The following is a 15880-nucleotide window of genomic DNA, read 5'->3' on the forward strand; positions in this document are numbered from 1 at the left end:
ATGATAAAGTTGTTTATGGGTTTAGACACACCATCACCTTTACAAAGAAAGAATGTGATGATGCGATTTACAGAGCGGAAAGCGCTAGTATAGGAATGATCGATCTTAAAAAATTCAGGCTTTATATGCCACGCGTTGAATTGAGTGTTTCTAAAAATGCTGAATTCATGAGTTTAATAGCTCAAAAGATACCTATCGAGGTAGCTTATAAATCAAACAAATGTGAAAGACAGCTTATTCCTGCTGGTCAAACGGAATTTACCTGGTCGCTTGGAAGAATCACCGACAAAAGCGTTCCGATGTTTGTTTTGTTTGGACTTCAGACGAACAGACCATCCAGTCAAACTGTTAATCCGTCACTATTTGACCATTGCGATATTAGCAATTTTTACGTGACCGTCAATGGAATAAAGTATCCAAATTTTAATTACGACTTGAATTTTGGAGAAAAGAAAGTGACCATGGCTTATGCAGATACGTTTTCTTTTGATGAAAAATATTACGGCACAAACGAACTTGTTTGCCAATCTGGGTTAACCTTGTTTCATTATTTAAAATTGTATCCCTTGTTCTTTGTTGATATCAGCAAGCAAAAAGAAAGAGTGGCTTCAGAAACAGCTGAATTGGTGATCAACCTTAAATTTCGAACTTCAACTGTTGCAAATACCGTTATCTTTGCTGTGGTGATCTCTGATAAAATGCTTAATTTTGTTTCAAATGGAACTCACATGACTGCTGTTTATTGAGCAAGATCCATGGAAATGATCGTGTTAAAAATTCGAAGAATTTCCAGTGATCCAAAGGATCTAAAAAATTGAATTGACTTAAAAAAATCACGGCGTAAATAAAATGTATTACACAAAAAAGTTTTTGAAAAATTTACTGAATGAAAACGGTGTTACTAAAACAGCTAAAAATATGCCAACGTTGTTGATGCTTGCGATTGAAAATAACTTGATTAGTAAAGATGATCTTTTGGAGAGAGCCACAGAAAAGAGAACACGTCGACCAAGAATACATGAACCTAAAGAAAAGAAGATTGCTGATCCTGTTAAGAAAATCACTGTGAGATTGACCAACGTTGAAACAGGTGAGGTGACTGAGTACAAGTCTATGTACAAAGCGGAAAAAGAAACTGGTCATGGATGGAGATATTTTAAGCTTCGAGATGGAAAGGTTGAAAATGGAATCAAGTTTGAATATTTACACCCTTCAGAAATGATCTAAAAAAATTTTTTTTCTTCCGTAAATAAAATGAGATATACAACGTCGTATTTGAAAAATTTGCTTAGGGAAAACGGAGTCACCAAAACCTCAAACAAATTATTTGGTCTGATGATGCTTGCAGTTGAAAATAACTTGATTAGTAAAGATGATCTTTTGGAAAGTGTGAAAGAGTGCAGACCAGTTGGTAGTCAAAAATGGGAATGGCTTCGTTCAGCAAGAAAAAATCCAATCACTGTGAGATTGACCAACGTCGAAACAGGTGAGGTGACTGAATACAAGTCTATTTACAAGGCAGTGAAAGGAACTGGACATAAATGTGAATATTTTGCTAATCGAAATGGAAAGGTTGAAAATGGAATCAAGTTTGAAATTCTTTACCCTCGTTGATTTTTTCAATTCTTCAAAAAGAGTTGAAAATTGATCTCGAGATTTGCGGCGATTAAAAAAGATGTTTGAAGATGATTTTTCGTCAGAAGATGTTTGAAGAAAATTTGCTGAAAAAAAAATTGAATTCGAGTGAAATCATTGACAGGGATTAAAAAAGATGGATAAAATGCAAAGCACAAATGTTATTGATGAATTAATGGAGGAAATAACAGATGTTAAATATGGCGGCAGGTATGACAAGTTTGTTGAGGAATTGAAAAAGATGAAAGTGGATCAGCTCATTGACAAGCTCAGACAGTCTGGAAAAATGCTTGAAAAAATTAACAAGCTTGAACTTAAAGTTTTTAAAAAACTGAAAAGACCGTTGATGAAAGATGCGTTTGAAAAGAACTACATACCAATTCACGAAATGATTCAAGACCTCATCCCTCTCCGAAATCAGCTGCTTATGGAAATCGGGAAAAGTCATTTGAGTAAAAAAGAGATATACAGAATAAAAAGGCTTTTTGCACGCGATATTGATGAACTAAAATATATCTTAGGTAGACAAAGTGAGGCTTATGAAGGAGATATAGTCCATGTCTTTGATGGAGAACATTACCGAATGGTCCAACTCTTTGGTGAAGAGGAATTGCTAATGGAAGACTTTGAGCATCTAAAACTGATGAAAAATCAAATCGACTTCACCATTTTATTATTCGAAATGGATGAAATAAGACCTTAAAATCACCCTTTTTGAGATCCTTTTTTGATTCTTTTTAAAGAATTGAAAAAAAATTGAGCTCGAGATTTGCAGCGATTAAAAAAAGATGTTTGAAGAAGATGATGATGAGGCTGAAGAAATGGGAAGAATGTTGGTAAGAGAGTTGACTGCAGAAGAGTGGGAAAAATGCTTGAAAAAGTTTGCCGAGATTAAAAAATTGAATTCGAGCTAAAGAAATTTCTTGGTATTTAAAAATATGCTTAGTATTGATGAATCAGGTTATCTCATTGATGTTCTTGGAAATCGATATGTGTTTGTTGACCATTATGATGTGATTGATGAATATGGCGCTTCTTACACACTCGGCTTTGATAAAGATGGAAATATTCTTTTGGTTGATTTTGATTCTGGTTTTGAAGAATGGGAATATGATCAACAGAATTTGAGGGACTAATAGTTGTCATCATAAGATTTTTGATTTTTCACGCGAGAATTAAAATATGCCGACAGTTTGCCGAGATTTTTTAAAAAAAATTGAATTGACTTAAGGAAAGTAACGGCGGAAATAAAATGAGTCGCCAATCTTCAGAAAATTTTATCGCGAAAGATAAAAACACCGAAAAATTTTTTCTTCCGTTAATAAAAATGGAAAATAAATCAAAAGTCTCAATGGCATCATTGCGAAGAGATGCTAAAGAAAGATACATCAAAGACTATACCAAAATGACAAGGGAACAGCTTGTTGAAGCTATAAGAACAACGAAACCTGTCATTGGTCAAAAGTCTGTTAATGATCGAAAAGATCGAAACTATTCCAAAATGACTGTAAAAGAATTAAGAGAGATGGCTAAAGGTCGTGATGATATCAAAGGTGTCTCAAGAATGAGAAAGGCTGATCTCATTGAAGCTATAGGACCCATCATTGGGTATGGAGCTGCTCCTCAACATGTAGCTCGTAGACGAACGACTGAGGCGAGACCTTTGCCTGTTAATGATAGTCCTACAGTGGTTAGGTTTGTTCAACCACCTGTAAAAGTTTCTGTAAAGCCGACAAAAGTTTCAATAAAGCCGGCAAAAGTGCAGTTTGTTGTCAAACCTTCCGCAGTGATAAAACCGCCCATCGCTCCGAAACCAATTCATTTGCAAAGACACATCCTTGATGAGCCGGTTTTAGATTCATCGCCTGTCATCCTACCAAAACCAGTCATTCCACCGAGACCTGGACTGTTTTCAAGGATTGCAACGGCTGTCTCCAACGGTTTTAACCAAGTGCTTACCGTCATTGATCCGTATGTTCCAGCGCCCTTGAAGAATACAGTGAACAGCGTGAAAAGTGGAGTGGAAAAAACAATCAAGTCTCTCAAAGGACTTGTATTTGATGCTCCTGTTCCAAGGCCATTTACAGTAAAATTTAATATGACTAAGCATTCAGCAGAGCGCTCCACCAGACTGTTTTCATACGAGCCGTCTTCTCGTTATCAAGACATTGCAGCCTTTTTTAATTTGGTAAGGGAGTCTGCTATTCAAACCATGGAAGGAGAAAGAAACACAAGGGTAAGAATTTCTTTAGTCTGTGAAATGACTCGCGTAAGCATCTTGACTGGTGAGGAAACTACTCAGACAGCTAACTTTTCATCCAACACGAAAAGATTATTGGAGGGTGATGATGTGAGAGCGCTCATGACTGAAATGGAAGAAAAAATCTTGGAAAGTAGTGCTAATTACAACAAGATGGGATCCAATTGCGTCCTGTCAAAGATTTTAAGAATGGATATTAACTTTGCTGATTATGAACCTTTCAGAGGCTCTTCCTACATGAAGCTGTCTCCCGAGTTGGAAAGTAAAAAAGCCATCATCAACATGGTAAACAACGACAATGAATGCTTCAAGTAGTGCGTCACCAGAGCTCTTAACATGAAAAATAAAAACAACGAAAGAATTGATAATGAGTTGATTGAAAAATCTAAAGAGCTTCATTGGAATGGAATTGAATTTCCTGTAAAGACAACTCAAATCGAAAAGTTTGAAGTGAATAATCCTGACATCAGCGTGAACGTCTTTCACTATGAAATGAATAAGCCTCAACCTATGCAAATATCCAAATTTCATGATCGAAAACACTGTGTTGATTTGCTGCTCATTTCAAACAAAGACAACAGCCATTATTGTCTTATTAAAAATTTCAGTCGGTTTGCCGGCTCCTCAACAACAAAACATCAACATAAACAATACTTTTGCAGAAATTGTATGCAAGGTTTCAACCAAGAAGAAAAGCTTCAAATCCATCAAGAATACTGCTATGAGAACGCTCCAATGAGAATCGATCTTCCTGAAAAAGGAACAACTGTTCAGTTTAAAAACTATAACAAGACCATGAGAGTTCCGTTTGTGGTAACTGCCGACTTTGAAAGTTTCATCAAACCTATAGATGACAACACTGAATATGATAGTAAAGAGTCATACACCAAACAATATCAAAAGCATGTTCCATGCTCGTTCAGCTACCATATCAAATGCTTCGACGAAACCATTTATAAAGAAAAACCAGTCAAGTACACAGCAGAAAGCGAAGAGGATGATGTGGCACAAAAGTTTATCACCAGGCTTGAAGCAGACCTTAAAAAGATTTTCGATAAGATTGATTCACTGCAAAAAGAATGGAAGAATAAGCCAATAAAGACTGATGTGGATAAAAAGAAGTTTGAAGCTGCAACTGAATGCCAAAAATGATCTTAATGGTGACAAAGTGTGGGATCACTGTCATTTAACTGGAAATTACCGTGGTGCTGCTCATGATGCTTGCAATAAAAAATATCGAATTCCAAAATTTATTCCCGTATTTATACACAACTTGTCTGGATATGACAGTCATTTGTTCATCAAGAAATTAGGTGGGAAACTCAATTGCATACCCAACAATGATGAGAAATATATCAGCTTCTCTAAAAAAATCAAACTGAGAGATACTATCGATAAGAAAAGTGAACCAAAGGAAGTATTGAGAGAAATGAGGTTTCTTGACAGCTACAAGTTCATGTCTGACCCTTTAGACAAACTCTCTAAAAATCTAACAGATGAACAATGCATAAACGCTAGGGAATATTATCCTGAAAAGGAAAAGTTCGACTTGATAAGAAAAAAAGGTATTTTCCCTTACGAATGGATGGACTCCATTGAATAATTATCTGAAACGCAATTGCCACCCAAAGAAGACTTTTATTCTAGACTAGATGACAAACACATCAGCGATGAAGAATACGCGCATGCGCAAAACGTTTGGAAAGTATTTGGATGCAAAACATTTAGAGATTACCTAGAAATTTATAACGTGTCTGATGTCTTAATTCTAGAAGACGCTATTGAAAATTTTAGAGACGCCTGCATGAAAAATTATGATCTTGATCCTGCTCAGTTTTACACCTGCCCTGGACTCGGTATGGATGCCTGTTATAAAAGTACAAAAGCTGAAATTGAACTTTTAAGCGATCCTGATATGCTCAACATGGTTAAAAAAGGAATACGCGGCGGAATCAGCATGATCTTTAACCGACTTGGAACTGCCAATAACAAATACATGCAAGACTACGACCCTTCAAAACCCTCAAAATTCCTCATGTATTTAGACGCTAACAATCTTTACGGATGGGCTATGAGTCAACCTCTTCCCGTTGGAGGATTCAAATGGATGACTGAAGATGAACTTTTAAATTGGAAATCCTTGCCATGCATTCTTGAAGTTGACTTGAGCTATCCTAAAGAGCTTCACGATTTACACAACGACTACCCTTTGGCTCCTGAAAGGTTAAAAATTGGAAAAGTAGCCAAGCTCGTTCCAAATTTAAACAATAAAGAAAAATACGTTGTTCATCACACAAATCTTAAACTCTATGAACGAATGGGATTAGTCATCACCAAAATTCATCGAGGCTTCACCTTTAGAGAAGAACCTTGGATGAAATCGTACATCGATGGCAACACCAAAAAGAGAGCAGAACCAGGTCGAAACGAATCTGAAAAGGAATTTTTCAAACTCATGAACAACGCTGTCTTTGGTAAAACCATGGAAAACATTGAAAAACACGTTGACATTAAACTGGTTACCACAAGAAAAGAAGTCTTGAAATTAACTAAACAAACTCGATATGAACGACACGTCATTTTTGATGAAAACCTAGCTGCGATTCACATGAAGAAAACACAAGTCACTTACGATAAACCTGTTTACTTAGGAATGAGCATCCTCGACCTGAGCAAGACTCTCATGTATGAATTCTATTACGACTACATAAAGCCTAAATACGGTGATCGTGCAAAATTACTCATGACCGACACTGACTCACTCTTTTTTGAAATCGAAACGGATGATTTTTACAAAGACATTGCTGATGACGTTGAAGCTAAATTTGACACGAGCGAATTTCCAAAAGACCATCCTGCCATTGAAAACGTTGGCTTCAAAGTAGGCGAAAATAAAAAGGTTATTGGCATGTTCAAAGATGAGGCTGCTGGTAAACAAATTAAAGAGTTTGTTGGACTTCGACCCAAGCTCTACTCTTACAAGATCACTAAAGATGAACACAAAAAATGCAAAGGGATGAAAAAGAACGTGGTCAAAAATAAGCTTACTCACCAACATTTTAAAGACTGCTTAATGAACGGAAATGAACAACTTGCAACCATGAACGTTTTCAGATCCCATCTTCACGATATCTACACCGAAGAAATCAACAAGGTCGCACTCAGCGCTAACGATGACAAAAGAATTATCTTAGATGACGGAATTCACACACTTGCCATCGGTCACTACAAAACACGACCTATCGCTGAGGTTTGAAAAAGGCAAGAAATTTTTTGAATGATAAGAATTAGATCTTTAGGGGTACCTTATCCCTCAAGATAACATTTTTTTTTTTGAAGAAAAGTTAACTCATCGCATCAACGTTAGCATCCTTAACTATGGAAAAGTGTTCATGAGCCAGAACCGGCATTTCCTTATATATAAATGTGAATAAACATAAACAATTTAAGGAAGAATAAATATAAACAAGTCAAGGTGAATAAGTTATGCAAATCAGGTATTAGTAAGTGAAAATATACATACATAGAGTTATCAAAACTAATGAAATAGTTAAAACTGAAAATCAGCATCAGGACTACCTTTTTTTAGTTAATTTTGAAAATAAATTAAAAAAGGAAGCAATGTTCAAAATATATTTTTTTGGTCTTTGTTCATCTCTGATATTTAACAGATATATAAAATTTTGAAAAAAAATGCTAACTACATAAATATATAATGCAAAAACAAACTACTCGTGGGGTCCGTTTGGACCCCAACATAATAGTAGGGTAAAATAGGCTGCTGTTAAGTTCAGACCCATACATAAATAGTTCTAGATCAAAATGGCACAAAAAAAAGTTGCCTTTTTCCAAAGAAGCGGTCAATATGATGATCTCAGCATAAAGCTTTGATAAGCGAATATGTCTTTTTATTGTTAATAAATTACTCTTTAAAAAATTTTATTTTTTTAATTAAACATTTAACTTTAATAAAGTTCTTTGTTTTAAACTAATAAAATGAAAAAAAATCCATAAAATATTTTTGAGAGGTTTTGTCATACAAATACTCCACTGTGCAACGCGCTGGAATTCAGGCTTAACCCAGCTCGAATCAATAATTGCGCTTCTTCCAGCCCTGGAGCAAATAGTTGGACCTGATGGTGACTCATCTGGCTCAGAAATGAAGTAATTGATGCCAGACGAATCTGAGATAAGCAAAGTCCATCATTAGAATTTTGAATTTATTTGGCACATTTTCAAGCTCTGTTTCTGCCGATAAGACAGTCACCATTCACAAGGTTGTACCCATGCTTGTTACAATAAAGTTAGGATTTGAGACAACTCAAAAATTGATGAAGGATCCCTTATTCCAAGAAGTTACAAACTACTTTTTGCCGGATATCGATAGAGGATTTTCACATCGTAGAAGCGTACAGATGGAGTACACTGTGGTACTTTTCTTGGATCCCCAAGCAAAAGGAGCAATGACAGAAGCGTCAGACCGTTTCGAACTTGCGAAGAACACCCTTGTGAACACACTGAATGAGCTTGTTGACAGAGACCCCACACTGCAACCCACACTACCTAAAATCTCAACCCAAAACATAGAGGCCGCAGATATTTAGGATGCCAACAGTTTGATGGCTAGTTTGACGATCACCACACACGAAGGTATGGAGTAACTAACGCACAAAGGAGGGAAATCAACTGCAAAACGTAATAAAGGAGGTACACATAAACTTTGGTGATGCAACAGCTATGAAAACAGTGGACGTTTTGGACTTTGGGAGGGTCAATGCAGGCAAATACCCTATGCTTGCAAGGCTTGCTAGGCAAATGCAAAATGGAGCAGCTAGTGTTCATGAAAGAGAATAGTATATTACTGTATGAAATTTCAGATTTAATATGGCCAGGCTACTTTTCATTATTTGCTATTCCCGAAACTTGATCTCTTTCATCACAAATATTTTTGTTATTTGTAATTTAATGTGGTAAGTGAATTGAGTTGAATTGTTTTGTGTATTTTTACTTCTTCGGATAATAAAAAACTAAAGACTGTCTTTATTTTTGTAAAAAAAAAAAGATAGAAACAAAATGCTAGTTTCAAATGCTCGACCCGAGATCCAAACTCGGATCCGGGTAGTTGTTTCGGGAATTACTCAAATTTAAATATTCGGGTAAATACCTAAAAGTTCTAAAATACCCGTTTCTTTTTAAATAGGGTAATACCCGATAAATTTTAATACCCGATACTTGATATCCGTAGAATACCCGTAGAAAATACCCGAAGAATAGCCGACACTTGATACCCGTAGAATACCCTTAAAAATACCATGCATACATGCAAATAGGCTTACATTCATACCTACATACATAACTACATACATACAAACATACATACATACATACATACATACATACATACATACATACATACATACATACATACATACATACATACATACATACATACATACATACATACATACATACATACATACATACATACATACATACATACATACATACATACATACATACATACATACATACATACATACATACATACATACATACATACATACATACATACATACATACATACATACATACATACATACATACATACATACATACATACATACATACATACATACATACATACATACATACATACATACATACATACATACATACATACATACATACATACATACATACATACATACATACATACATACATACATACATACATACATACATACATACATACATACTTATATACATACATACATACATACAAAGAGCTTATTTAGTTAGTTAATAGCTTTAGTTACTACCCCATCACAATTTCCAGTATTGCCCAAAAGGAAGACGCACTTTGTACAATATTTAACAAAAGTTTATTAAAGCTCAAAAGTCAATTTTAATTTAAATTTAATAAGCGTTTAATCATTATTATGATAACTAAGACAAATGAAATACTCCAAATAAATACAAAAGTCAATTGATTTAATGAGTATAAACGACGCATAATTTCCAATTATCTAATTCTGAAATTAGAAATCCGTAGAAAACCGTAGAAACTTAGTTTAAGACAAACAATAAACTATGGAAGATAGTCTAAAGGAATATTCGATTGGATTTAAGTCTTCAATTTGCGACACCAATTCAGGAACGGGTTATGCAACTTTTACTGATCATGCTGCTTGTTTAGAATCATTGTCTTCCTAGAAGTTTTATGTTGAAGCTTCCTTATATAAAGGTAAAAATTAGTGGCTTTCTAAGAGGTATCAGAAGATGCAAAGGACTTCAATTCCTTAGTTTTTAGCAGTTTTGAGAAAGTGATGTAAAAAGAAGTTGATGAGTTTAACGAAAATGAACCTTTTATTTAAGCTGAACTTTTTAAAGTTAAACATAAAGTAAAATTTTAATCCTAAGTTTCACATGCTTTATAATAGGATTTTCTTACATAATACTTATTTATGGGATTTTTAATAAAATAAGAAAGAAAATAAATCTAAATAAAAATAGGTTTACAGCGGAGGTAAATGGCATCTTTAACACCGCTCTTTATTTTTCCTTCCATCTTCAATTCTTGAAACTGTTCGTTTTTTTTAGGTCACCGTAATCTCCCTTTTCACCATTTTACCAATATGGTCTAAGCATGGCATGTTTTATTAATTCTTTTATAAGCACAAAGACTAAAACATTTAATGGTAGTAATACACAATTACATTAATATATGAAGACTCCACCGGAAGAAACGGCAGTGTCACATTTTTTCATTTTGAGATAATTCAATATTAAACTTTTAAACCTATGTAAGCTTAAATATATAGGAAAAATTTGTGCATTTTTAAAGTATAATACAAAAATAACCATTTTTATATGCAATTGCAAAGTTATATTTTTAATTTAAGTGCAATAATCCACAAATCACAATGAAATATAATGCCAGTTGATTCTCTTCGAAGACAAATTTCATGAAAGGGACGTGTTGGAATCGGACATTTGTTCTTATAAAATGTTGTTAAAAAATCAGTTGTTTTTTTTTATATATCTTGCATCAATACTAAAATTTGAAATGGAGTGGGTCTTTTATGAGTCATTGCTGAATGTTTTAATCCAATCTGATGGAATACACGCAGGTGTTACGCATTTAAGTAACCCCATATCTTTATCACATTCCATATAAGAATGTCCGCGTTCTGGTTACATATCTTTAACGAAGTGAAATCTTTTTTTTTTCATAAATAAGGAAATCTCTAAAACAAATTAATGTATAGTTTTTGTTTTGGCCGACACATGAATTATAAAATAGCTCTACAGATTGAATTTCTTTGTCTAAATATCTCAATAAAAAATCACATAACATTGAAGTTACTTCATCAGTCACTTTTCTAGCAATAGTTTTATCATAACAATACAAAAAAACATCATTACTTTTTATCACGTGAATATTAAATGATTAAAATGCCAATTTTCTTCTGTAGTAAAAGTCATTGGTTGATAGGTTTGGTAAACTGAGATTTTTTTGGAAGTCAAAAGCAATTAACTCGAATCTTTTTCCCGTTTGTGCTTCAAACCTTTGTTCCCTTTGTGCATTTCGTTTTCTAGCATAAAATGATTCTGCATCTATATGGTTTTGTTCTTTCTGTAATTCTATCTCATCTAATAGTTGTTTAAGACTTTTGCATACTGAATTAAAAGATAGTTCAATTTTTATTGCTTTGATTTTATTTTAAACTCATCACATTTGGATCAGTTACCAGTCCTTATCTTATTTTCAAGTTGAGGAGAAAATCTTTTACAATTATTTATGTGTTTTCCTCTTTGATAGTGAGGTGAGTGACCTATATAATAAAAAAATGTAAGTTTTATATATGATTAACGTTGTTGAAAACTTGAATTGTAAAAAAAATTTTTTTAACTTTTACTGTATTTAATTAAAAATTAAAATTTTCCTGTGGTCAAAAGACATATTTTATTGTCTCCAATCTTCCCTTCTTTATCCGAAAGATTTAAGTAAATTTAGAAAGGTAAACATGAACAAACGAACTCTTACTCGTGATTACCACTTGATTGGTTATAAAAAGTTTATATTTGTAACTGCTATTATAACCTTCTGAATCGATATTTCGTGGTCTTCTTCTTGAAATATTATTTAAAGTTATTAATCTAGCAAAATACAAATCTTAAGCATCCTTGCTGGCTAGAGGATTAAAATAACTTAATAAAAAAATATCTATGTTTGTAATATTCCAGCTCTCAATGGTTGAGTTAATTGTTTTTGACTTGTTATTCAAAACAACTTATTAAGGGAATTTTTTAATAACATTGTTTGTATATTATCAAACATTATCAACATAATGTCTTACCAAATAATGAATGATACATATATTTACAATAAACCATATGCATTAGGCCGGATCATAAAAATTAACTTTTTTAAGATTTTGTGAAAAGTGGCGTGATATATTGTTGTTTAATATTTACAAAAAAAATATTTCTAAAGAATTGATTATACTTTGCATTTTTAAGTTTTAAGGTTTTATATGCTAAGTATATTTACTTTAGTACATGCATTAACTGAAACATGCATTTAACCCTAATACTAGATATAATCCCAAGGTTATGAAATTGAACCAAACCTATACCTACCTAACTAAATTAACCCTAATGATATGATTAACTCCAACGCTATTATAACTTTATATTATTATATTATTATTATTATATTATTCTATTTTTATATGATTGTTTATTAATTTCTGCTTTTATCAACTGATTGCAGAATTTATCCGTCTCATCTTGTATTTTTAGAAATTAACTAATATTCTGATATGTTATAAAATTGTAAAACAATAATGATTTCAAGATCTAAAGCTTCAAAGAATCGTCATATACTTTTTGGAGAAGGTCGTCAATTACCCAATTTTTGCTTGCCAACCCACAAGCAAGTAGGCAAAGCATACTTGTCTGAGAAGAATTATGAAACTGAACCACTACGGTCTGTTTGTAAGAGACTAGCAGAGAAACTTTCTCAGATATGGATTAAAGCATCAGTTCCTACTATAAGTCTTCGAGGCATAGAATTACAGCTGGAGAAGTACATAGGCAATGTTCAGAAAGTGATTCGATCAAAGTCTGCAACAGTCAAACAAGATGAAATAGAAAAAGATCTTCACACATTGTTTGACATTTGTTCGTGTAAATGCAAAGAACTTTCGTCTTGTTGCTGTCCAATGGTTCTGAAGGTGCCAGCAATTGAGCATGACTTCCTAACTGATCAACGCACTATACGTGTTGGCAGAATAGCTGGAATCGACAAGAAGGAATCCGCACGTGCTGAGAGGCGTTTAAAACGAAAATCTGTTTCATTATCAAAGGAAGAGACTCCAGTTAAGTGTGCCAGAGTCGTTGAAGCATCTGATAATGAATCAGATAATGAAACAAACAACAATTCTGACACCGAAACTTATTCCCCTTCCGTATCAGATGTCGATACCGAAGTCACATCTACTCGTCTGAAAAACCGTTGTTTAAAAAATATTGCTCTACAAGCAGATGGTTTTGGCATACCAGATAGAGCAGTTGCCGCGATTGTATCAGCAACTCTGGTTGATTTTGGTATAGAACATATGGGGCCAGTGGATCGGAATAAAATTCGCAGAGAACGAAAACTACTGAGAACATCCTGTAAAAATGCTGATTGTAGAATTACTGGATTGTATTTTGATGGAAGGAAAGATCAGACTTTAAAACTTGAGGGGGATAGGCAGACTGTGATTTCTGAGGAACATATTTCCATTTTATCAGAGCCAAATTCAAAGTATGTTGATCATTGTACGCCAACAAGTGGATCAGCCAAATCCATTGCAGATTCAATAATTGATACTGTTGACTGCACGAACCTTGTTTGTATTGGTTCTGATTCAACTAACGTTAATACTGGTTTAAACACTGGAGTTATACGCAGAATGGAAATTGAACTTGGTCGACCACTGCACTGGTCCATTTGTCTTTTACATCTGAACGAGCTTCCTTTGCGACATCTTTTTCACTCCTTAGATGGTGCAACAACTGGACCCCATTCATTTAATGGACCAATTGGCAAGTTTATTTCAATGTCTGTTAAGAAACCCATAGTCAGCTTTGCCATACTTGTTGGTGAACCTATTATATGCAATAAGCAGTTGTTAAGCAGTGATCAACTGTACTTTTTCGAAATTGTTAATGCGGTGAAGACAGGTGTTGTACCAGATAGATTTAATTCTAGAACACCTGGGCGGCTAAACCATGCAAGGTGGTTGACACTAGCAAACCGTGTTCTACGCCTCTATATATCTACTGAAGATCCATCAAATGAACTAATACTTTTGGCTAAATTTATTGTGAATTCATATGCGGTTGTTTGGTTTGACATTAAGAAACATTCAAACTGCTGGAATGCTGCTCCACACTATTATAAAATGATAGAAACATCACGATTTCTTCCTGTGCGTTATCGAATAGTTGTTCAGCAAGTTTTGAAGCGCAATAGCTACCCGGCTCATATCGAGAGCATTATTCTGGCTATGCTCAAAGACAACCGTCAAGTGAACCGTAAGCTTGCATTGAAGAGAATTCTTCGTGCTCGTGAAGATGACATACCAAATCGAAAATTTCAACTCCCTGAGATACGATTTCAAGCGACTAGTTATGAAGAACTGATTGACTGGCAAACACAGCCCCGCTTGGAACCTGTTCTGACAAAACATATTCCAACTGTACAAATATTGGCATGGCTTTCGTCAGTTGAAGACATAGTTATTGACATTGAGCCATTTCCATGTCACAATCAAAGTGTTGAACGTGTGATTAAAATTGTGACTGAATCCGCATCTAAAGTTTATGGTCATGAAAATCGTGATGGCTATATTCGCGTTCAACTGGAGCGCCGCAAGTTGATGCCTCACTTTGACACAAAATCTGAATTTAAGAACATTTAAGTATAGTTTCTAATCAACGTTTGCTAATGATATATTGTTTTGACTGTTCAAATAATTTGAATTTTATTATAAATTCAATCAATAAATTATGTAACAAATGAGCGTTTTTAAGTTAATTTATTTGAAAACTTCAAAGGTAAAAATACAAAGTATAGCAAAGTAGTAGCGAAAAACGGTTTGCAGCATTGCATTCAGCGTATTTGAGAGCCAAATACTGAAAATTCCCGAAGAAATTTTCCAAATTTTTTTTAAGTTATGAACCGGCCTAATATGCATTAAATTTCTTATCATTTAGAACTCTAGAAGGAACCTCTGAGTTGTGTACAATCACAGCGCTCAGCTAATAGTTCATGCAGCATTTATATCTTCGTAGTGCCTATCTTATAAACTAATGCCTAAAAAATATTTTATCTTAAAAATGAAATCAGCTACCTACCTTACTATTGTGTTATTAATCTTCTAGCACACAGCATTGGGTAGTTAGGAGCTATAAGGTACATAAATTATATAACAAATGCTAAATATTTGAAATTTAAGATTTCTTAATAAGAAAACAAATACTTCTTCTTTACTTTTATTAAACAAACCAAATTTAAGCAAATTAAAATTAAAATTTGCACTTAGTTTTACTGAGAATTTATATTTTATTATATCTATTCTAAAAAACGAAAAAACAGAAAGTTAACATAGAACAAATTATTGTAAGAACATGTTTTGTTAAATAAAAAAATATTTATATTTAGAATTTATGTAAATATGAAATATTCCGTTATTTCTATGAAAAAAATCTTAGTAAACCAAAAAAACTAGAATTTTATTAGAATCTTATATATTTATCTATATTTGAATTTCAGATATAAAACTAGATTATCATCAATTTCTGAATTGATGATAATCTAGCTTCAGAATTGGAATACAGGGTTGAAGCACTGTAAACTCAAATCGACTCGGGTGAACCTCGTCAAATTTGGAATCTTTTTCTCCAATAATATTCAATGCAGGTCAAAAATAA

The sequence above is a fragment of the Hydra viridissima genome, unplaced genomic scaffold, assembly GCF_058129835.1.
Source record: "Hydra viridissima isolate aposymbiotic clone 2 unplaced genomic scaffold, HvirCarnegie_v1 scaffold_2, whole genome shotgun sequence".
Lineage (NCBI taxonomy): Eukaryota > Metazoa > Cnidaria > Hydrozoa > Anthoathecata > Hydridae > Hydra > Hydra viridissima.